Raw genomic sequence first — 25155 nt, 5'->3', positions numbered from 1 at the left:
TTCATTTTGATTGATTTCCATTTTCATATGTGATTATGAACAAAACTGTTATAAACCTCCATGCACAGGCTTTTGTTTAGAAATACATTTCCATTCATTTTTGTTTTGACATAGATTTTTAACATCTGGCAGTATGATACCTGATCATACGATAAGATGATGTTTCATTTTGAAAGAAATTCCAAACTGGCTTCCACATTGGCTACAACCTATTTCCTTTGTACAAACATTGAGTGAAAATTCCTGTTGCTCTAAGTACTCACCAGCAATTCACATTTTCATATTTTGGGATTTAAACCTTTTTAAAAGTTGTGCACTGGTACTTTTTGTTTTAATTTCCAGTTTCCTAAACACTAATGGTGCTGAGGATTGTTCATACTTATTATCCAGTGTACATCTTCTTTGGTTATGTATGTTTGGATATTTTGCCCATTTTTAACTGGGTTGTATGCTTTCTTATTCTTGAGATTGGAGATTTCTTTATATATTTTATGTACAAGTCCTTAATCAGATATACATTTGCAATATTTTTTCCTTGTCTAGTTTGTCTTCTGCTCAGCTTCACAATGCCCATAATTACTGATTTCTAGGTACTTCTCAGATAACTGAAAATGTTAAAGAAAACCATTTAAATTAGTTTAACCAAAACATTCACCGGGAAGTATCAGCAATGATCTGTGAAACACCATAGAGATACCCCTCGCTGGTTAACAGGCAAAACGATGGCAGTGAACCTAGACTGTAAAGCAACTGGCCAATTTTGAAATTAGCAGAAATTCTTGAATGAGTTCCAATAATCACATTATAAAAGGGGAAAGGATCTTAATATGCTGCCAGAGTTCAGTACCTTTGGGATATGCTTCCTAAGAGAATTTTTACCTTTTCTTTCTTCTGGTCGAAATGTGTCCTTCTGTCCCTATTCTCTGAAAATGTGTTTATGGATAGTCTGTTCAGTCTGTTCATCAGATTGTCCCTACCAAAATTGCCCTAGTAATTCCCGCCCTTTTACTGCTTATGGAAAAGGCAATGAATACAGGACTGAATATCTTCTTGTTAACAACCCTGTGAGCAGACCCTATGCAGATTCTTCCTGTCTCAAGGAGGAAGTGAACATCCATAGAGCATCTGCCTACCTCTGCTGTTTCTCTTCTCCAAGTGACTCCCTTTCCCCTTCTTCCTGTTGACAGTGTAAGATTCCAGAAACTGCTTCTGTCTGGGTGGCTTCTGGTCTAGGACGTTGGTAGACATTTGACCACACCTATTTCAATTGTTCTCTCAACCATGGGTATTTGCCATGAGGATAGAGCAGACATTGAAATAGCACCTTTCCAAATAGCTCAACACAAAAATATGTGAATTAGGAGCAATCAAGAAGGACTCATATTTTCATGGTATATTTTAGATCAATGGAGTAAAGCTAGGCTTCAAAGTGAGAAGGGATAGAGCCAAAGCAACACAAGACAATAGGAAAATTCTTGTTGGGTTTCTTAATTTGTGATTCTTCTCACATAGAGAGGCTCAGGCCATCCCCATCTCTGGCTTCCATGATACTTCCAACTGTCTGTAGATGACAACTCAAAAGGGAGAAGGATATATTATGTTCCTTAAAACAAATCTTCCCTAAGAAATATAAAACGGTTTGATGGATGTTGTGAGTGGCAGTGGCAATGAATTATCCAAAGGGAGGTCTGTTAGAGAGGGGATATGGAAGTGTCTTCCTGACCATGTCAACAGAGTATACAGAAAACATGCATTCATGCCCACACAAATTATGTGCAGTTTCCTGATAACACCGACCTCAAGAAGAGACTCGTAGTTGCTGCTTCCTTGTGAAAGATCTTGACTTCTTAGTATCAATAAGGCATGTTGTGGACATTAACAATATGTACTATATTATCTTTAAAATATAATAATAGCAAAAAGAGGACATTTTTTCTTTATCTACCAGTGATTGCTGCACAGATAAAAGCAGTGAACTGCAGTCAAATCCTTGGGAAAGTCAGAACCAAGCTAAGGGTAGGATATTCTTTCTACCAGGTTTGTGAAAGCAGCATGCATGTCCTTGATTGAAACGAGAATCAGAGAAGGAATATCCTCAGTTCTTCACGGTGACTGCAATGTCAGTCTTCCATCCATTTGTATTCACAGATCCTATTAAGGGATGGAAGATAATCTACGGTTTTAAAAATTACTGCTTAAAGAAGAAATGGATGATCAAGACTGAAAACAAAGGGCAAAATTCATTCCTGAACATGTTTTTTTGTCCTTTTTCTGACCTTGACAGAATGATCATCACCTCAGGTTTTCTTTCTCCTTTTTTTTTCTTTTCTCTCTCTTTTTTCATTCCTTCCTTCCTTCCTTTCTCTCTCTCTCTTTTTCTTTCTTTCTTTCTTCTTTCCTCTCCCTTCCTTCCTTCCTCCCTTCTTTCTTCCTCTCCTCCTCTTCTTCTCCTTCTCCTTCTTCCTATTCCAATATAATTACTAGAGCTGCTGATACCATTAGGTGACAATAAATTAATATCAAACAATTTCTACACATTTATGTCTATGTAACAAGTTACAGTGTCAACACTAAATGGAGAGAGGTGCACTGTCCACCTTTATAACTGCTGTATAGCTGTAAACACTGCACAGGCATCCTGTGAGCAACTTTGAAAATAGGTCTTGAGGCAAAGCAACTGGCATTATGTGATATGATAGAAACTCAGCATTGTCTCCATTACTGAATTTAGCACTAGGGGCATTGGCTCCTTAGATTTGGCATTAGTATAGACAGAAATTCTTGAGGTTGTCTTGAGGCTTTACTTCATTTCCCACTTTTCCTTCATGCCTAGTTTTAAATTCTGTATTGGAGTGTAATATCCATACAGTAAAATTCACCTATTCAGCACAAGTTGAAATGAGTTTATTAAACTAACACCCAAATAAAAAGTCAGAATGGCACCAAACACCCAAATTCACTCTTGTTCCCCCTCCTAATCACTATTCTTGTAGAATAACAGATATCCTCATTTCTAATGGCATAGATAAGTTCTGTCTGCTTTCTACCTCTAACCAAATAGACTCCTAGGCTATATATGCTTCGGTGTCTCCATTGGTCCTTTTGCTCATTTATCTTGTTAATCCTCACCATCAACAACCCCTTTGTCTTCTCATTCTTCAAGGTGACTTCAATCATTTTATTTTGCCTTTCATTACATAGCCCAAGGCAACTAAGTAGGAGATTCCACATTAAAGCTAGGGTTGTTTTTCAAGTCTAGCTACTAGCACCTTCTCTTTGTTAATCCAATGGTAAATCCACCCCAGTGGGACATTGTAGAGGTCTCTAGCTTGCTTCAATCACGTGTTACTTTTTTCTTAACAGAAAGTAACTTATTAAAACTACTATTTATTGAAACAACAATAAAACTCCTATAGTTCTAATTCCTATTTTGTTTCATTCTTTTTGATTTCAAACTTAACATGTCTATTTTCTCTAATTGTTATCATCAAATACATTTTATAAGTATTTATTGAGTATCGCGTCCCCCTGCCCGCAGAGAAACACGAAACCGGATCGGGGCAAGTTCTTTATTTTCTGCTAGCAGTTACTTCTGGCTGGCCGGCAGCGGCAGGGCCGCTCTTGCAAGCGCCTTACATTACATACAACAACCAATCAGCTTATAGATCACGAGGGGAAAGCATGGACAGTAATGGAGCACAATAGTGTGGATATAGCAATCATGCAGTGTCCACGAGGACCCATGACCAATCACATTAACTTCCTCAAATAACGCCACTTGTTGGCAGAGAGTATTAGTCTGCTGGAGGTACCTGGTTTTGTTCTCAGCACTTCCTTGGCACCTTGCCAGGCGCCATCTTGGCCACGCCAAAGGGCTGGGGGTCTGCAGTACCCCGACAGCTCCCCCTTTTTTATTTATTAAAAGAATGCTGGCTCGGGATCATGCCTGTCTTAGGCGGAGTGGTCAACCATCGTCCTTACCCATCATCGGATAACTGCAGAGCATGCTACAGCTCCTGTCTTAGGTCGGTACGCGGTTACCTCCTTCCTTACCCGTCATTGACTACCGATCCAGCATGCTCAGCCAGACTTGAGGAGAGCTGCCAGCCTCTAAGGCCATCATGGCTTGATGGAAAATGATGCGATCTCTGGCATGAACTTGGCGTATACGCATGATAAAGCGTGTGAGGAAGATAATTGCAATAATCATTAGCACACACAATGCTCCCATTCCTGCCCATTGCTTTACAAAACTGAAGGAAGAAGATAACCAATTTTGCATTTCAGATATAGGGGCTACATTAACTCTAGTAGAATTAAGGCTAACAATTTGTGATCTAAGAATGGCAGTAAGATTATCAAATTTATAAGACCAATTGGCACGTAGCTGAGTAGATATGATTTTAGACAAATTTGCTGCATAACTAAGATTATGATAAGCTACAGGTGTAATGCACAGTCCCGGCAGATGATAAATACACCCCACGCTTAACAGTTCTTGTAAAAGGTCCATTTGTTCTTGAAGTAAGTCCACACGCTGGTTCACCAAAAGTAGTCCTGCTTTTAGGTGTTGATCCACTGTTTGTTGAGTAGACAGAGCAGTAGCTGTCTGCTGGACCACTTCATTAAGCTTAGTTGCTGACTGTACTGATGTCGTCAAGGCTACAGCTGCTGCGGCGACTGCTGCTGCTGATGCAACTATGGTGGTAATGACTGCTACGGTGATTCCAAAGTCCCTCTTATTTCTGGAAAGCAATACTGGCAATTCATCATCTGTAACAGAGACTGGGACTGGTAGGAAGGTAGGAACACACATTAAGTCTGCCAGCAGGAACCTAGAAGCATTTTAGCATTGAGAGATAGCACAAATCTGAAGTACAATTGAGAGAAGCAGTTGTTTTGTTACATAGTTGAACTGTTCCTCCTAAGAGACTAAAAAGAGGTTGTAAGTTAGTTTATTCCGTGGAAACACACAAACTGAGCCGCAGCTCCAGTAAAGCACCGGGTTACCCTTATTACCCAGAGTTAAAAAAAAACCCAAACAAAGAGACAAAGAGAAAGTTTATCTTTAGGGGACCTGAAGGTCTCCTCTATTCCCCCTTTTTGTTTATCATGGATAGAATCTTATATCCATTTGTCTATCCTGCCTCGGTTATCAGTTTGTTTAATCATTTGGTACTGTTGAGTAAGGACCATAGTTTGGATTGTTTAAAGGGAATAATACAGACTTCTCCCGGCAGGGAGAAAGGGGCCATGGCTGATATTTCAAAAGTCCCAAGAAGTGAGCGCACCCTACAAGGCAGATGGCTTCATGGCTTCATTTTCTCGAATTGACCCGATTCCCTATTTCTACACTAACTACCTGTCCTTAATTTTGGCTTCATTTCCCGCTTTAGTTATAGGAACTCCCAACTGCTTCAAGGAAAAGGGGGCGTCGGTCATTCTGGCTGCTTCGAAGCTGAAAGGGGGCAGTGAGGGGCAAGCAGTTTGGAGTTCCTTTTTTAAAAATCGGGTCAATCGAGGGGTCCGAGGTAGAAGTCTGGTTGGGGAGGAGTAGGTTGTAAAGTCATCTGGGGGTGGGTGCTTCTATGATAGAAGAATAAAAAGACATGAGTACTGAAATGAAATTAGTACAAAGTAAATGTTGCAGCATCTGGAACATGCCACTGAGTATCATGAAAATGACAGAAGTCAATCTTTCACCAGGAGGTGGAAGAACTGAGAAATTGTTTCCATAACTAGACCTAGCAAAGGCTGGAAAGGACAAGGCCTTTATTTGGGAACTTTAACATTGTCCAGGTTATCAGGAATGTAAACACAACATTTAACTCTTAATGTCATAGATATCCCAAAAAATATAGTTAAGCTACTTAAGTCATCTGATTGTGTAAAATATCCCTTTATTGGTATAACCTGTGTTTAGTAGAGAGCTCTATATTTCTGTTACTTAGGGCTAGGTAATCATACGAGCAAACATAGATTAAGTCTACCTGTGTAGCTTAGGAAGATCTGCAGGCCTTAAACTGACTAAAAACTTCTGACTCTGGCAGTTTCTCTTGATAGTTATCAGGCACATTTGCTGAAGAATCTTTCTTTTATTTGTAGCTTCTAGTCTTCATTCTAGTGGACTAACATAAGTGTACATCCTAAGTTACATTTAATTATTATTTCTCTTAAATGCCCAAGAATGGCTATATTTTGGTTTTTACTGTTTTGCTGGGTGTCTAGGATCAAGCTGGTCAAATTGACCTGGTTCCTGTCTTGTTAAAGAGTCAGCTGAGTTCCCACAGGGGCCACTTGTAGAGAACTGAAAAGCAGTTTTTTAGCTCCTCCAGTACCATTGGTTAGGCAGGGTCTCCTTGATGAGGTGACTTCCTTAGGAAGCATTAAGGGATGTCTCCCTTTTTTTATGACCCTCCTCTGCAGCAGATGCACTGAGCGATTTTTCATCCTCTAGTCTCAACAATCTCCTTGATCAGGAGGTTGTGTGACCCAGAGTTGCAGCACTCCTTAGAGAAGTCCTCTTATTCCCTGGGTTCAGGCTGACTGAGGGCAAAAGATCCAAATACTGGCCTATCTTGTCTTCTGTATTTAATTCCAATCTCTAAGTTTGATCTTAATCATCCAGCAAGCCAGTTTTACCAGTCATAAAGTGAGAGTACTGGGCTTTAACTTTAATGTTTATAACTTTACAGTTATTTACCCTTTTATCTAACTGGAGTCTGCATTAGTTCTGGAAGTTACCACTATCTGTTCTATAGGTGATGGCTTATTATCATAAGTTACCTAGGTTGCGTGTTTTTGAAGCAGCTACTTTTGTAAAACATTAACAGGTAACAGTTTTACAAAATGAAATTAGCAAGAGTAAAAATATATTCTGCTTGTATAATAGCTATCTTGAATTTTGACTGAGAACCACATTATATTTTTTATTTGAGATCATAGTAATTTTACAACAAAAACCAATCTTTTGATTATAACTTTAAATAAGCTGAAGTCTGACTTATTTTGGAGTCACTCTAACATGCAGTAAGGTGGGAGGCAGAGCCTTATCTCAGGTAAGGCGTGACTCTTTATAGATCTTAAGTGTTCTAATTCTGATGTTGATCTTTGCTTTTTCCTTAAATATCATTAAGTAATTTACATATACTGTTTTCTGAGTCTATACAAACTTTATAATTAACACAATTTAACATTGTATCTAAAACATGAATCAAAGAAAGGCTGAGAGAGCTTTTAACTTTCCTTTTGTGTGTCAAAGTGGCAAAATATTTTCATGTTTCACAAAATTAACCTTTAAACAAGTCAGGCTCTAATGTTTAGAAATACATTTACATTTGAAATTTTTTATCTCAATGTAAAATATAACCAATTTTACATATATCCTATTGATAACAGGTCCTCTAATAGAACACTAAATGATAGAAATTAATCCCCAATGAAATTTACTCTTTATAAGCTTAAAATTACCATTACAGACAAGTTTATCTGGACAATAGCAGCTTGATAAATTTCCTGCTTTAAAACTTGTATACCTGAAAAATATGAACACATTTAATATACAACTAGAAACCATTTCACAATTACCTTGACACCTTTTTTCTTACCAAATTTAGTTTTTAAAGAAAAATTTAGACTCTGTAACACAGTACAATACTTTAACAGTTGTTTAACCATAATTGTATACACCCCAATTTTTAAGACTAATTGTTCTAAAGAATAAAACTTAAGAGACACAAAGTTAAGAGTAAATTAGTGTTTCTAAGAAATCCTTGCCATGTTACCATGTCATTTTACCATATAGATTAAACTTTGGCTTATATTAGAACATTAGTATTTCACCTTAGGAAAAACCTTAAATAGCTTTAGCTGTTTTACATACATACAACCAACTTAGTTATACACAGACTTGTTGAAACTGGCCCTTTATTTACACATAGACTTTTTTACCCAGAAACATTTTTTTTTAATTTATTAAATATATTTTCAAACCCGGAACCTTTTATTTTTTTTTTCTATCTGTTGACCCCTTTTTGTTTACATTCTGATACAACTCTTATGAAATTTTTGAATTTAGATAAATCACTCTATTTTAATAAGATTAAATATTTTGTTGTTCATAGTACTCTTAATTGAAACACAGGTGAAACTTTTGGGACCCTTTATATATAGAATTCCACTTGTTAGGACATAACTTCTAATAACCTTGTTTTTAGTTTAGTGATGACACAAAGCAAGTTTAAACCCTTTTTATTTACCAACCTATGAAAACACCAATAATGTTTAAGTATGTTACCCCATGTAATTTAAGAAGTTAAAAGTACTTGATGTTATTTAACAATTAGCATTTTAACTTTGTAAATTAACCAGACATCTCTACAAACACATTTGAGTAATCCCATACATGTTAACTCCAATTTATTTATTTTATAAAAACCAAGATATCAGACAAGTGTCCTGAACAGGATCCGTTGCCTCTTTCCTGCTGAAGAAAAGTCCTAGAAGCAATTGATATTAGACATTATTTAACATTAACATTTCATTAGTTTGACCACCTGGAAACTTGCAAGTTATTTTCAAAGATATTTTACTTTTATTAGTTTACCCAATTTAAATTGAACCTTTTTAAATCACGTGAATAAAAGTATTTGGATCCATTTTTAAATTTTAATTTTAAGAGCGCTCAGTTTTGACAAAACATGACATTAGACAGCACAACATAACACATAACACAAAATCAAAGGCCTTGTAACTTTATAGGTAAATGTTCATTGCAATGAAACAGATGTTTAAAAACTTCAGTTGAATAAAAAATAGAACTGATCAAAAAGAAAAAAATCATTAACCTAGGTATGTAGGATCAAAATTATGAGCTCAAAAATACAGCATTAAAGAAAAACAAAACAAACGAAGAATCCTAGAAAATAAGTTAGTTAAGTTTAAAACGGACACCTTTTTTTTTTTTTTTTTTTTTTCAGGTTACCCCTCCTCCCTCCCGCTGAGACTGCTGTAATTTATATTCCATTGTAGGCTTTGACAAGGCCAGGCAGGGGGGAGGGAGGATCACCCAGGACTTTTTAACCCTTTTTTTACCTGGTTGAGAAATCAGATTAGGTTTGAATGCAGAAAATCATGAAACAATTATCTCCCAATACTTGTGGGGACTATGGCTACTATATTATGTTCCCACTGTGGAATAATTAACAGTCCCTCATTTTAAAACCACGGAGAGACCTTCTCTATGGTATCAAGGAACGTTCGAGCTGTTTTTTTGCTTTTAGTGGCATTCCATGACTTTTTAGCAACTCCCTAAGAGGCTGCTGCATTCCAGTCTTAGACAGTTCTGTTTCTATGATTAAATCTTACAGCACTAAGAGGTAGTTTACTAGTTTAAACACACAAACAAAAAGACAAGCGCGCGCACGCACACACTCTCTCACGCACGCACACACATACACAGTTTGGTACCACTATATAAATCTGTATCTGGCCACTTGACTCGTCCCTCCTATGGGGAACCTTTTGTGATGAATCGTCCCTCCCACGGGGATCCTTTTGTGATAAATCATCCCTCCCACGGGGATCCTTTTGTGATGAATCGTCCCTCCTATGGGGATCCTCTTTTTATGACTCGTCTCTCTTACGGGGATCCTTTTGTGATAAATTGTCGCAGCTCCGCGAACCTCGAGACGTCTCACCTTTTGAACTCTCAGACTAATTTTTCTTGATTTGAAAACTTATGTGAACTTACCCTTATATTTTTTTTCGTTCCCGGTCTTGATTCGGCACCATTTATCGCGTCCCCCTGCCCGCAGAGAAACACGAAACCGGATCGGGGCAAGTTCTTTATTTTCTGCTAGCAGTTACTTCTGGCTGGCCGGCAGCGGCGGGCCGCTCTTGCAAGCGCCTTACATTACATACAACAACCAATCAGCTTATAGATCATGAGGGGAAAGCATGGACAGTAATGGAGCACAATAGTGTGGATATAGCAATCATGCAGTGTCCACGAGGACCCATGACCAATCACATTAACTTCCTCAAATAACGCCACTTGTTGGCAGAGAGTATTAGTCTGCTGGAGGTACCTGGTTTTGTTCTCAGCACTTCCTTGGCACCTTGCCAGGCGCCATCTTGGCCACGCCAAAGGGCTGGGGGTCTGCAGTACCCCGACAATTGAGTACCTGCAATTACAGACAGTAAAGTCACAGAGATAAAAGCTGTGTTTGCAGAGATTTCTTTGTTAGGAGTTCATTCCCTGGAGTCAGCAAGCCTTGTTGAAAATCCCTGATAGTTTTCTTGAACAGAGCACTGAATCCACCCTGAGTCCTTGGAGATCCACCTTCAGGATTCTTGTTCAATATCAAATATGCTGTAAACTTACAAGGGATATGTCATGTTAGAGAAAACTATTACATATTACAAGAATCTGTATGTATTATGGTTTTAAGAGAAACTTTTTGTCTCACTACTACTATCATTTGTCATACGTAGAAGCCAAATGTCAGATAAACAAAATATTAGAGAAGTGTAATGTGAAATATATGCAAATGGACAAATGGTATTGTCTTATACAAAGACACTGTTGTCTGCTTATGGTTATTTCCAAGACAGCTACATAAGGAAATATTGGAAAGTATAAGAAATATGTTAAAAATATACTCAAAAACAAGATTTTTGTTTTCAGTATAATCAGAAAGGTTTAAAACAGACATAAATATCTTAGAATAGATTTCAAATTAATGCATATTGTTTTATTAAATACCAAGCATGCCGTGTTTGGATGTAATCAGATTTTGGAAAGCAGCATGTTAAGCAAAGTGCACTTTCACGTTTTTGTACATGCCATGCAAACACTGTACCTGCCTTCAAGGAGCACATAGGCTGGCAGGGAAGGTAGCCTGCGACCTTGAATCTTGACAAAGATTTGAAGGACCATGAGAGCAGAAACCATGATTACTTACATCACACAGGGATGACAAGGAAGATCACCTGGGACCCTGATTGCTTAAGAGATACATGGCAGGGTGTCAATTAAATTTTTCTGTTTTCTCATGACTCAAAGGACCTGGAGCTATTTCTTAAAAACTTTGTGAGTGATGGGAGACAGACCTGTAGTGTCTCAGAGTGAAACCACCTAAGTAGAGCAAAGACTGTTAGCATGACTGTGTGGCTCCGCTTAATAGCTAAAAGGTTGATTCCTACAAAATCGAAAGCATTTCAGCATCATCTTTCTATTCCTAGGTCTACAAGATCCAGCACACATAAGCAATTAGCATCATATTCAAATGAGCAAGCAGGTGGATGAATTTAAACATATGCAATTATTTTCAATATCGGATGGAAACTTTAAATGATATCTACCAAGTAAACCCTTTGGATCTGAAGATATTTCAACACATCATGATTGAAGTTATTGCTGTGGTATCAGCAATAGTGAGAAAGACCATTTTGAAGCTCTTCCACCTCCTCAGGTCATTGAGATAAGAGTTGTGTTGGTTCTTGAAGGGAGAGTGCCACCTTAGATATGGTGTTTGATTTAAAACCGAGAAGGTATTCCTTATTAATTCTAAGATTCTGCCTGACTTTTAAGGTAGATAGATAGCTCTTTACATTCTACAGAGCTTCTATTACTACAGAAACCAATTTAAGGAGGTAACTCTTAGATATGTGATCCAAGGTTAGGCTTAGGCCAGTTTAAAGAATATAAAAATGTGCTTTCCAGTGTCTGATTTAATACTTTCTTAAAGTGATCAAAGTTAAAAGCTCAGACTTTGAAGCTAGTCTGGTGTTGGAGTCATGGCTACTGGGCAATCAAAGGAAGAGAATTTACCTCTCTGAATCTGAGTTTTTCTTTAAAATGGGATTAAAAAGAAAAAAAATATATATGAAAGGATAAATGATTTTGCATGGCATGCAGTATTTCAATAAATGTCAGTTTCGCATGGTTCTGAGATATTGACTATAATCATGAAGCTTACTTTTCTGTCAGCATGCTGTTTCCAAATTCTTTGAACATCAATGTGCATAAATTTGTATCTTCCTCTTTGATATTTTTGTTTAGGACAAATTTTTAGAATAAAGCTACTTAGTCTATTTAAAACAAATGATTGATTATTCCTTTGTCCTTATTCTTCATTTCTGTGATCTTACCCTCTTGTGTATTATTATTTTTAAATTCACTTTCCAAAATTGTCATTTTTGACCTTTCCCCTGGGTTCTAGACCTACATCTCAAATTGTTTATGTATTATTTCCAGGAGAGAATGATTGAACTTAACCAGCAGTTCACTCAAAACTGAATTTGTCAGTTAACTTTTTAATGCATAACAATAGTACTGTAAACTTTTATGGTTATAAACAGCATACATTTGCTATTTCAAGTTGATGTGGATGAGGGGTCCCTTCAGAAGGTCAGTGGATTCTCTTCTTCAGGATCTTATAGGGCTAGAAGAAAGGTTTCATTCACCACTGGGGTCTTATTTAAGGCTCAAATGGACAAGAACCCAGCTCCTCGGTCTCATGATTGCTGGCAGAAGTAAGATCCTTTAAACTTTCTGCCAAGGGTCTTCGTTTCCTTGCTGAACTAATCAGGTGGCCATCCTCTACTCTTTGCTTCATGGCCTTTCCAAGTGGAAGCTCGTGTCCTACAATCACATACAGCCTGTCACTTTGCTGAATTTTCTTGATTCAAAGCAACTCATGGTCCTTGACATCCTGGATCCACTCCTGTCAGATTCTGGAGGAGCAAGAGTAACATTTCTGAAACACATTTTTTGTGCATGGTGTACCCCTGAGTGCCTTCCCACTGCTTTTAGAAATGAATGTAGGCAGATCGGAATCATCTTGTAACAAATACAGGTCCCTTTCTACTTTTCAACCACTTTTCAACCTCTTACCATGCTCATGCAAGAAAATATTTTATTTAATGGGACTCCTCTTTATACTCCATGCTGGTTTTCCACATTTCTAATTGTCCACTTTTAATACTTTATCTGATCCTGACATAGTTCTACTTAATGAGCTTCAGTGTTTCTTTATTGCTCTTTGGATAGAGCTCAAATCCTTAACACTGCTGATAATACTGCTCATACTTTAACCATGCCACCAACCCTCATATCTTACAACTGCACATTCTGCCTCACAGACTCGCTTTTGTTCCTTATTTGTAAGGTCTTCTGAGCCTCCATACATGCCACTGATTTATCCTGGAGAAAACTAACTCCCATTCAGCCCAGCTTCAGATTATCATCACTTCCTCTAGGTCTCTTAAAGACTTCATGTCATTCTGTTCCTTCATAGAAGTTACAATTGATTAACTAATTACTTATGTTGTTATCTATGCTTGACCAAAAGCTCCCTGAAGTTTTAGTCTGTGCATGTATTGTTTATTGTTGTCTTTGGGGGCCTTTCAGAGCAGATATCTCAGAAAATGTATTCCATGAAAGCAAGGTAAAACTAAGATAATGAGTGATGTTCTCACTAAGGATTTCTAATGCACTTAGGCAATAATCAAAACAATACTGTGCAGTAAGTTTGGTTTGGATAGGAGAGTTGCTTTCTCTTGATCTGTGGTTCTAAGTGGGTGCAGAGGAAGCAGTTAGGACAAGATCAGTAATGGCCAGGGCACAGAGCAGTTTGTGAGAATAAAGACAGGTAATTAGCAAAACTGATAGCCACCAAGGACTCCAGGGGTGAAGGAAACTTCAATGTCTTAGGGAAATGTGAAGTACCTTGATGCTGGAATGTTATCTAGATCCAAATTGCCACTCACAGTGACCAGGCAGCTGACCCTGAAATGTGACCAATAGGGAATTTCTTTTCGATGATATTGTATCTTCAATTTTCGTATGTGAATCAAAGTGGTTTAGAACAAGGAAGGTGAAATCTCTTTAAGTGAGAAATGCTCCTGGATTCTCCCAGTTATTTTTCTGTTGATACTCAAGTTTTTCCCTGCTATTTAAGAGAAATCTCCCTTAAACAAGAACAGCCTTTCCCTGGATAGTTCAATATAGATAGAGGTAATTTATGTACTGTTATCTTTTAATTTTTTGTCATCAGAGGTAGGAGTATAATGGAAAATATGAGAATAAATTAGAAGTCTACTATCCAGGAAACTCATTTATGTGGGATTTAGGCAATCAGATATGAAATGCACTATATTGGCTTTTATTTTTTGGTGGCTTTAGAAACTTAGGCAAGACATGAAGGTGAATATATTAATCTTATTCAGATATAAGGGATCAAATCTTCAGGCAGTGACTAAGATAGCCTGTTATAAAATAGGATTTAATGCATAGTCTGAGGTGTTAAAAGAAGACTTAAAGAATGCAGCAGAGAACTTGTAGATTTAGAGAATGAATTGTGGATCAAGGATACATTCATTAAACATGCAAATTTGGATATGTTGTTTCTTTTTCTGCACATTCAACATCGTCTTTAAAATGAGATTCCTTTACTTTTATTTAGAGAATTAAATTATATGCAGAAAATGACCCCCAGTGGGCCTTCAATAGTTACTAGTTCAGAAATAATAAATCATATAAAATACTTGGGATGGTGTTTTGCACATAGTAGTTGATCAGTAAATTTATATCATTATTATCATCATAATCATTATGGTTATTGCTACTAAGGATCATCACTGCACTGGGTACTTTTATTTGATTTAATTTCTACAACAAACCTATGATCTTTAAAAAAAATTAGTTGGTTTTTACTAAGAAAGTACAGTTAAGAACTGTGTTGGATCTGATAGAAAATACTCAGTCAAGCTGTGTTTTGACTCTCCAGTTTTGCCACACAAAAAAAACCCAAACTTGGTACTATCCTTCCTAGTGGAATATGGCATTGTATACTAAATACCTGTATACCTTAGTCAAAATTATATCTGTTTCTTAAGATAGGTGTGGTGTTCCTCGGGTCCCATTCATTTGCATTAGGTCAAAGCCTGTGAAGTTATATGTACCTTCAATTGGGTAAAGCCCGAGGAATTTTTTTTTTCTTTTTCATTTAGACTCTAGTAGTCAAGATGCTTCTTGACACTTTTTTTTTTTTTTTCAGGATGGGAAGTAGAATTCATTCCTCAGTCTTCCATCCTTCATTAGTGGTTTTCAGTTCAATGCAAAATAAATATTCACAGACAAGTTCAACCTCTTCTAGTATCTGGCCGGAGAGTTAGCTCCGTGAAGGCAGGATCATGACTTGCATATCTTTGGCATGGTGTTTGAGTGAGTGGTTTGCACACAGAAAGCACTGATAGGTTTTAGTGTTTGTGTGTGATTTTTCCAACTATGACTAAGGAAAACTTGTGAGAACTTCATTCTACCTCCCATTTTTCTAAGTTTTTAACTTACTGGTTATGAATTGCAGGTTACCACAGTCTCCCAAAATATTTCTCTTTAATCTTTGAAGGTAACAAAAATGTTCTAATATTTCTTGCCTTTAGCATGCATTCTCTGTGTGTGTCTCTCTGGTCTCTTTCTCTTTGTCTCTCTAGCTTTCTCATACACACAAACACATCCTCTGTCTCCATCATCTCTTATTTCTATATGTTGCAGTATATGAGTGCTTGTGTGTGGATTTGTGTGATATATACTGCCTAAGTTGGAAGGAAAATGTTGCTTTCTTTCCAAATCAAAGAGAAAAATGTGGAGAGTCTGGAACAACAACAAAAATAGCTGCTTTGACTCACAATCTCACTGCTCTGAAATATAAATTCTATCCTGAAGGGAATTCTCTTTTCTGTCTAGAGTAGGCATCCCTCCATATATACACACATAGTGAAATATGTGCAAATTTTTAAGTCTTCATGAGAACATGAGAGATCATTAATCTTGTATTATTTCAGCAAAAAATGGCAATGAGAAATTATTTATATCGTAGGCTCCAATTCAAGGCAATTCAAGTTCCAAAGGATTGAATTTCAACAAATGTCTAGGAAGCCTCTATCTTTTTTAAGAATTCCATATTACTTCATTCATTTCCAAATGCATTTGTCAGTTTCAACCATAATGTACAGCATTACATAGTTTTATTCTAAAAACATGATGAAACTATTTATTTCTGGTAATTGTGTTTGATTTCCGTGGGTTTTATAAATGTAGTGGTCTCTCTTGAAAGGAACATTGACTGGTGATGGAGACGAGGTTCAGATGTAAGAGAACTGGTATCTCAAGTGCAATCACAGCTATGACAATTATTTTTGAGTATTTCTTAATGTTTGCATGAGCTTTTTAATATGTTGTAGAATAGTGTTGTGAATATTATCTCATTAGTTTTCTGTCTGATCATGAATGTGGGAATAGCGGGTAAGTGTTGGACTCTGAAATTTAGTGACTTGTTCTAGTCTGTCATTTCTACCTCTTATTGGCTTTAAGTTCCACATTTGATGATGATCCCTATATCAAATGTGCTTTCTGCTAAACCCAGGATAATGCGTGTATCAGAAATAAGGAACAAGGGGACAAACCCAAATGTGAAGTTCGGATTAGCATGTTCTTTGTAGTTGCTCAGTATTCGTTTGATAAGGAGTATATCATTACTTCGAGGATGCACATATGAAAAGATCCCTTTTATAGACAACACGATAAGGTACTTACTTCTTTTGTCTCCTGAGTAAGAATGTGGAGAGAAATGAGCCAAGACCGAATAAGCAGAGGTCATTTCTCTGACAATGAATTAGAACATGTTTAGATGTAGCTTCCAAGGTTAATTGAAAACTGTCAAGAAGCAAAATGTCCAGGGTTCTTGGCATTTGTCATTCCAAGTATGGGAGAGGTATAAGTGCCTTGCATAAAAAAAAAAAAAATGAGTGGTAGGTAGTTGTCATCAAGTCTGAAGTCCTTGAATCTATTGTGGGGGATAAGGAAGTAGCAATTATCACTGTTAGAAGGTTTGTGAAATGGTGTGCCTGGAAATTTATGCTGATTTAATTCTTGTTCAGACTTTCACAAAGTATGCTATTTTAATGACTATGCTTAGATGTATTACCAGGTATTAATTTTGGAGGAAAAAGTATAATTAGTATCTAGACTGTACTACACTCTATATTTTTAAATTTACCATTCTGAAAAAGAAAGGAAAAAAGTGACTCTGGTCACAGTAACTTACTATTTGATGGTAAGTTACCACAATTACTGGAAGGCATTAGGCAAAAACAGGAAGGTTTATGAGTTATAAACTAACTTAAAAATCTAAAAATGTAATACATATTCAGAGGTTTTAATGCATACTGAGATGTAACACCCCCCCCATATTGGTATATTCTTCTAAGAGAAAAAGGGAATTTTTCAGTCTACTTTTCTATAAAATTAAAAACTTCATAATTGTCTTACCTTACTAAGAAGGTTGTAAAGTTTTAAAAAGAAGCTAGAGCATTACATAACACATATCAGTACCTTTTTTTAGGTCAAAGATGCCTATGTTGATTTGGTATAATACCTTTGCTATTGCCATAACCCAATGGTTTTCTAATTTGAATGAGCATCAGAATTACCTGGAGGGATGATTAAAATATAGTTTCGGAAACTCCCTCAGAATGAGGTAGAGTGGACCTGAGAATCTACATGTCTAGCAAGTTGCCAGGTGATGCTGTTCCTCTGAAGGCTACATTAGAACAACTTGCTTAGTGGATGAATTTACTGCTGTACTTCACTTGGAGTATGTTCCAGGAGATTCTGAAAACAAAATACCAGAGTCATGGTACATCCTTCTAATGTGTTACTAAAGTGTCTGAAAGCTATTTTATGATTTAAAAACAATGTTAATATTCTAGGGAAAGAAATGCAGAAACTGCATGAGATATTCTGAAAAAAAAAAATCTCAGAATTGCTCCAAATTTATAATTGTCTGCTTTTGCCTATGAAAGCTGAAATCTGATGAGTCCTAACTTGCTGGAGTTATTAAGATATTCACACCAAACATTCTAAAATTAGAAGACCCATAAAGATAAGTTCTATGCATATTTTTCTGATCTTGAATTCCTAGGATTTAGCATCATGTACCACAAGAACAGAACTCTAAAAATCTATGTGTTGGAAGGCATGATTTTCTTTTGTTTGATCTGTCTGTGTCTTGAAAGTAAAATAGGAAAAATTGAATCAGTTCATCAGGCTGGGCAAGATTTAAAGTTGGGACTGTCCTATTGATTCCTTTAGTGACAATATCTGAAAATATTTACAAAATATAATAAATGCATGATGAGCTTAGTCTGTGCCACGTGGCTATTTAATTACTAACTAATTACTCACATTAATTACAAATTAATTAGTAAATAGATCAAGTTGATGTGTATCATTGTCGAAGTGGAGGAGCTAGGGATCTGCTGGTGGAAGCTTACAGTGTTCTTCTTCATTAAGCGGCATGTGTGGTTCACAATTTTGGAAACAATGATGTAGAGATTATTCATTCTAAGCACAATGTAAAACTAGGGTGGGGGAACCAAATAAACATGAAACAAAAAAATTCAGTCTACCTTAAGTTGATTTATATAAATTATGCACCTACAGGACACTTTCGCTTTCCAAAATAGCTAACCTACTTATTATTTATGTGATAGTGACTGTATTCTTTATTTCCATTAATGAAAGCACATTCACAGAGGACACACCCTAATAAGAAGAGAACCAAAAAAAAAATGACAAAATATGGATTTAAATGCTTACAGAAGGGAGATCTCACCTACTATCTTTTACAGTCTTCTAGGTTCTTCTGGATATTTCTCAGAGGCTGACCCTCCCATCTGTCCTAAATTGTACTTGACTGCTCTTTAGGTGCAGGTGCTAATTAGCTCCTTAACACTTCTTTGCACACTCCTAAAAGCCCAACCTTCTCGCCTTTGTACCTTCTAAGGTGTCTCTTTGAGTTGTCTACAAAAAGAGGTGTGTTTCCCACAGTGAGTATGTATTACTTTTGTAATTAGAAACTTGAAATAACATATAACTTTCAAAATGGCGTAAGCATGCTTTTCATTCCTTGGCTTACAAATGACACTTTTCCATGAGCCAAAGTACGAAATAGATTCCCTGGTCTCTCCTATGAGGTTTTGAATTGGTTTCCATTGGGTAGAACCCCAAAGATATATTTATTTACTTATTTTTATTTTTTAAATTTGAGACAGGATCTCACCAAGTTGCTTAGGGCCTAGCTAAGTTGCTGAGATGACTTGAACTTGCAATCCCTCTTTCTGTCTCCTCTATCACTGGAATTACAGGCATGCACCATCATGCCCTGCTTCCAAGAATTAGTATTTTTAAACACAGCTATTCAAAGGATTCTGATTGTGGTGGGAATCACTCACCCAGTACAGAGCTCTCCTATAACTGGATATCATTGCTCTGCTTTTGACATATTTTACTGGTTTGATGGTTTCAAAATCTGCCTAGCAAGAGTCTCCACACTTCGATTATTAAATAAATACTGTTTTGTTCTTTTTTATTCCGTAGGAGTAATGAACAGATGAGTGGAGGCCACTTACATTTAATCAGAACCAGCTTCTGATCCCACATCTGTTGGACCCTAAAAAATTTAGTATTTGTTGTTGTTGTTTTGGTTATGAACAGTCAGTATTTTCTCTTGGTGGTTTTCATTTTGTGAATCCTATTTTATCTTCAGCTTTATTTTTTAAAAATAGTTTATTATTTACTATTATAAACATTACTAATGATATTCTAAATGTGTCTTAAATAAATATTTGTCTCATCAGAATCTAGCACAAAAATGTTTGCCCATAATTTGAATTCTTTCTTTAGGAGAGTTTCATACACGAACACACATATGAAGTCATCCTTTGGTATCCTCAGAGGATTGACTCCAGGACCCTCCAACCCTACCAAAATCTGTGGATGCTCAAGTCTTTTATTCAAAATAACATGGTATCTGTACCAACCCACGCATTTCCTCCCATGTACTGTAAATCACCTCCAGATTACTTACAATAGTAGTAAAATGTAACCCCTTTGTAAATAATCATTATATTATTTAGTGAGTAATGAAAAGAGGAAAGTCAGTAAATGATCCGCACAGATGTCATTTTTTAAAAAATATTTTCAATTTGAGCTTGGTTTGAATGTACAAGTACTAAGCCCTAAACTGTGGAATATTTGGCCTTCCTTATCCATGGGTTCTCCATTCATGAATTTGAGCACCCACTGGGGATCCTGGAACTGATCTCTAGAGGATAATGAGAGAGTGAAGTGTGTGTGTGTGTGTGTGTGTGTGTGTGTGTGTGTGTGTATTCCTGTTGTTACTAACAATTAGGGTGCTTATTAATACAATGATGCTGCAAATACCAACATGGAAAACATGGCTACAAATAGATAACACATATTTATTGATTGCCTATTTATATGTATTCTTTCATTAAAACCTAGAAGTGATTATAATTCAACTTTTAGGGCTTAAGTTTAAATAAGATAATATTGTCAAGTGATAAAATACTTGGGTCAGAAACAAAGTAGTTCATCTGTCTTTGATGGTGATCGCCAGTATGTAATTAAAAGAAGATTAATATTTAACAGTCACGCAATTGACAATAGATACAAAAAGGTTTAAATGATGTGGCACTCTAGAAATTTCGTGGAATTCCCCACAAGTTTTGTCTTTGGATGGGGCTTTTCATGATGTTTGTATTTAATGATCATTCTGATTCCTAATTATTTCCTTGGGAAATTTGGAGAGCTACTAAAGGCAGTTTCTCGTCCGGTATGAAATACTTTCTTGAAATTAGATTTCCGGGGAATATAAAAACAAAAAAAGCCCAGATTCCACTGTTTTTAGACATGTCCCAGTGCTCCTTACTTCACACATTTACACTCAAACATGTACAAGATCTTTGCTGCCACATTTTTATTTCTGCCTGGAGAACAGCTGTAAAGATATTAATTGTGCTTTGGTTATAAATGGATTGCCAAAAGGGACAGAACAGGGTTGTGTATCTCATCAGCATGCCCTGTCTGGTATAAATAATGAGACAGGAACTTGGTAAATTGGAAATTTGTGATAAAAATGAGATGTGATATTATGAAGTCCTACCAGTTTCTTCTTCGGGATCCATCGATTTTTTAAGGCACTCTGAAAAACTGCTAGATCAATGAGTGTCTGTCACAAAAATGTTGGCTAAAAGGGCTGTATTACTGGGGTCAACTACAAATTAGCCCAAAGGGTAAACACAAAGTAGTACAAATGTTAAGGAAAAAAATAATTACAGATATTGTAAAATAGAGTTCGAATGGTGCAGCTATTGGAAAAAAATACATGGTCTTCTATTTTTTTTTTCTATTTTCTGCCTAAGATTCTTAAATATACCGAGGAGGAAGAATTGCAAAGAATGGGTATAGTTTGAATTGAGTCAGGTACATTTTTTTTTTCATTCCAATTATTACTAATGCCAAATTAGGATTTTTAAAAATGTTTTCTTAAGTTCTCTCTCTTTGTGTGTTCAACTTGTTAATTTTTCCTTTCCCTTTTCATAGGCACTTAGCAAAGTTCCTATAGGTTAAGAATATCTTATTCTCAATGATTGGAACCCAATCACTCTGGTCGTATTTTGGAAGGATTTTGAACTATTTTTCATATACATCATAATGACATATTTTGGGAATGGAATTCAATTCTGAAACAAAATTCACTTATGCACTTGTATACTTTATGAATATAGGCTACAAAAAGTTTTATACAATATTTTTCAAGCACCAACATTTTGTCTGCAATATATCTCATTGAGGGCAGGTGTGAAAATTTTTATTTGTGCCATTATGTCCACATTCAAAGAGCTTTGGATTTTGGAGCATTGTGGATTTCAGATTTTCAGATTAGATTTGCTCAACCTGTATATCACCGTATAATTTTTACAACCTAAAAACCGGTTGATATTTCCAAGTATGTTGTACAAACATATTGGCACATTTTAAGTGAAGCTTCAAATAAAACCCAATTTTTAAAAAGTCTTTTTTCATTATGATTAGATTTTAGGATTGGATTTTAAAAGTCAAACACCCTTACATGGGCATATACACTTTTCACTTACAAAATCAATATTCTAAAATCAGGGACTGACTTTGAAGTGAGACTATGCATGTTACTTTTATCAGTAGACTCTTTGGACAAACTTCTAAACTGTTCTCCTCCTTTTCTCGATAACATGTGTCAAAGTCCATCTTCTTTTTACTCTGGTCACTCCTTAAACATCTTTAACATACTTAGGTTAAAGCTCATGCAATGATGCTCTTTCTGAGTTTCTCTGCTTGTAGGTTGTGAATTCCCTAAGAAACAAGATTCATATTCATCTTTGATACTCTAAGACCAGGTGCAGTTGGATTTCATAAAACGACCAATAAATATTTATAGAATGAGAAGAAGGGACCAGAGATGAGAGACTTAAAGAGAAAGGAAGATACAAAATAAGGAGTAATGAATTATTAATTCAATTTACCTGCTAACATGCTTTTAGACCACTTAAAGGTGTGGTTCATTCAATCTTCAGGGCTAAAAGCGTTATCAGCCAGTCCATTTCTCTCTTCCATTTCACGTTCTCTTCCCTCTTCTTTTCCAATTTTCAAAAACCCCCAAGACGCAGTACGTTATCATTTTTTTTGGTAAACCCATTGCTTAGCTTATCATGTATTCTTTTATTCTTGCCAAGATTTTAATTAGGGCACATAGAGTGTTCAAAACATTTTTTCCAAGTATCTCCAGGCATTCATACCAAGGTCTTACTGTATTTTTCTAGTATGCTTATTTCTCAAACTCTTCTTGTTTAATATGATGACATTTAACTTCTTCACATACAACTGTAAAAGTTCCTTTTTTCTCATACATCTTTTCAGATGACCTAGAGGAAAGAAAACTGAATCTTACTTGGCTATTCCTGTGCCCAGAAAAGAGCAGATGCTAGCAGAGGAGCAAAAGATAAGTGTATCAGTTTTGATTCAAATTCAATGATTCACTTTCCCTGAAAAGAAACCTCTTGGCCAAGGATAATTTTGTAATAATGGCCCTCATCTTGTTGGTTATGTGGAAGGATTAGACTTGTGTGAAATACATAGTTGTATTATTTGGTTTCATACATCTGGGTAACCTTGGCTATTTTTGATAAGTTTCAAGAATTTAAGAGTTGAACTCTAAATTTTTTGAATTTTTTTTAGATGTTAATAGACCTTTAGGGGGCGATCCAAGATGGCGGCCTAGAGGGAGACTGCACCCCCAGTCGCTCCAGAACCCAGGAGTTAAGAAAGGGAGGCATTGAGAGACTCGGGCTGAAATAGAGCCACAGGTGAGTCTGCCCACTGGGTAAAGCTCGGCCTGGGTGGCAGGCCCAGATAGAGGTGGCTTATCGGAGCCGGGCAGGGCAGCTAGAGTCATCCACAGGCAGCCCTGCGCACTCCGGCGGTGGGCCCCGCCCACACAGCCAGCTTCTCCAGGTTCTCGGAACGGAACTGGCCCGCTAGTGAGAGCCTTTATGACCAGAACAAGCTCCGAGTCCCGGAGCCACTGCAGCGCAACGTACTCCGGCACACAAGCAGCTTCAGGGACCAGGATAGGGCAGCCAGAGACCTCCCCAAGTAGCCTGGACCCCTGCAGTGGGAGGTGCCTTTCAAGGCTAGCTTCTCAGACCAGACCGCCCAGTGAGAGGTTTTCTACATAGAACCAGCCACAAGTCCCCGAACCAACGGAGAGCTTCGATCTGCAAGCAGCTTCTGGGATCAGGGCAGGGCAGCCAGAGACCTCTTCAGGCGGCTCTGCCCACTCCAGCTGCAGGCTCTCTTCACGGGGTGATCCAAGATGGCGGCCTAGAGGGAGACTGCACCCCCAGTCACTCCAGAACCCAGGAGTTAAGAAGGGGAGGCATTGAGAGACTCGGACTGAAATAGAGCCACAGGTGAGTCTGCCCACTGGGTAAAGCTCGGCCCGGGTGGCAGGCCCAGATAGAGGTGGCTTATTGGAGCCAGGGCAGGGCAGCTAGAGTCTTCCCAAGGTAGCCTTCCACACTCCAGCAGTGGGCTCCTCCCACACGGCCAGCTGCACGGTGCAGGCCCACAGTGAGAGCATTTCCGCACAGAGCCAGTTCCAAACCATGGAACCAGTAGGGGGCTAGGGGCAGTTTTCTTTAGATGAGCTGCTTTATCAGATTCCTCCAAGACATCAGGCTACTGAAGGCTGGGAGGTGATACACTGGAAATCTACCGGGACACTATAAGCCAATAGCGGAAAACTGCAATATCTCAGGGTCCCACTGACAGCTGACCAATATGAGAAAACAAGGGAAGAAAATGTCCCAAACAAACCTAGATACTACATCAATAAAACCCAATGACAGCACAGCAGAAGAAATGTCAGAAAGGGAGTTCAGAATGTACGTAATTAAAACGATCAGGGAAGCTAATGAGGAGATGAAAGAGCAAATGCAGGCATTGAAGGAGGAGATGAAAGAGCAAATGCAGGCATTAAATGATCGCACCAATCAACAGTTAAAAGAGCAAATACGGGAAGCAAGAGATCATTTCAATAAAGAGTTAGAGATACTGAAAAAAAAACAAACTGAAATACTTGAAATGAAGGAAACAATAAACCAAGTTAAAAACTCCATAGAAAGCATAACCAATAGGATAGAACACCTGGAAGACAGAACCTCAGACATTGAAGAAAAATTATTTAACCTTGAAAGCAAAGTTGACCAAACAGAAAAAAAGGTAAGAAATCATGAACAGAATCTACAAGAATTATGGGATATCATGAAAAGGCCAAATTTAAGAATTATTGGGATTGAGGAAGGCTTAGAGAAACAAACCAAAGGAATGAACAATCTATTCAATGAAATAATAACAGAAAATTTCCCAAATCTGAAGAATGAAATGGAAAACCAAGTACAAGAGGCTTATAGAACTCCAAACATACAAAATTACAACAGACCCACACCAAGGCACATTATTATGAAAATACCTAACATACAAAATAAAGACAGAATTTTAAAGGCCGCGAGAGAAAAGAATCAAATTACATTCAGAGGGAAACCAATAAGAATATCAGCAGATTTTTCAATCCAGACCCTAAAAGCTAGAAGGGCCTGGAACAACATATACCAAGCCCTGAAAGAAAACGGATGCCAACCAAGAATCTTATACCCATCAAAACTTATCTTCAAATTTGACAATGAAAT

This window comes from Sciurus carolinensis, unplaced genomic scaffold (genome assembly GCF_902686445.1).
Source record: "Sciurus carolinensis unplaced genomic scaffold, mSciCar1.2, whole genome shotgun sequence".
In the NCBI taxonomy this organism is placed as follows: domain Eukaryota; kingdom Metazoa; phylum Chordata; class Mammalia; order Rodentia; family Sciuridae; genus Sciurus; species Sciurus carolinensis.
This window is presented reverse-complemented; position numbering follows the sequence as displayed.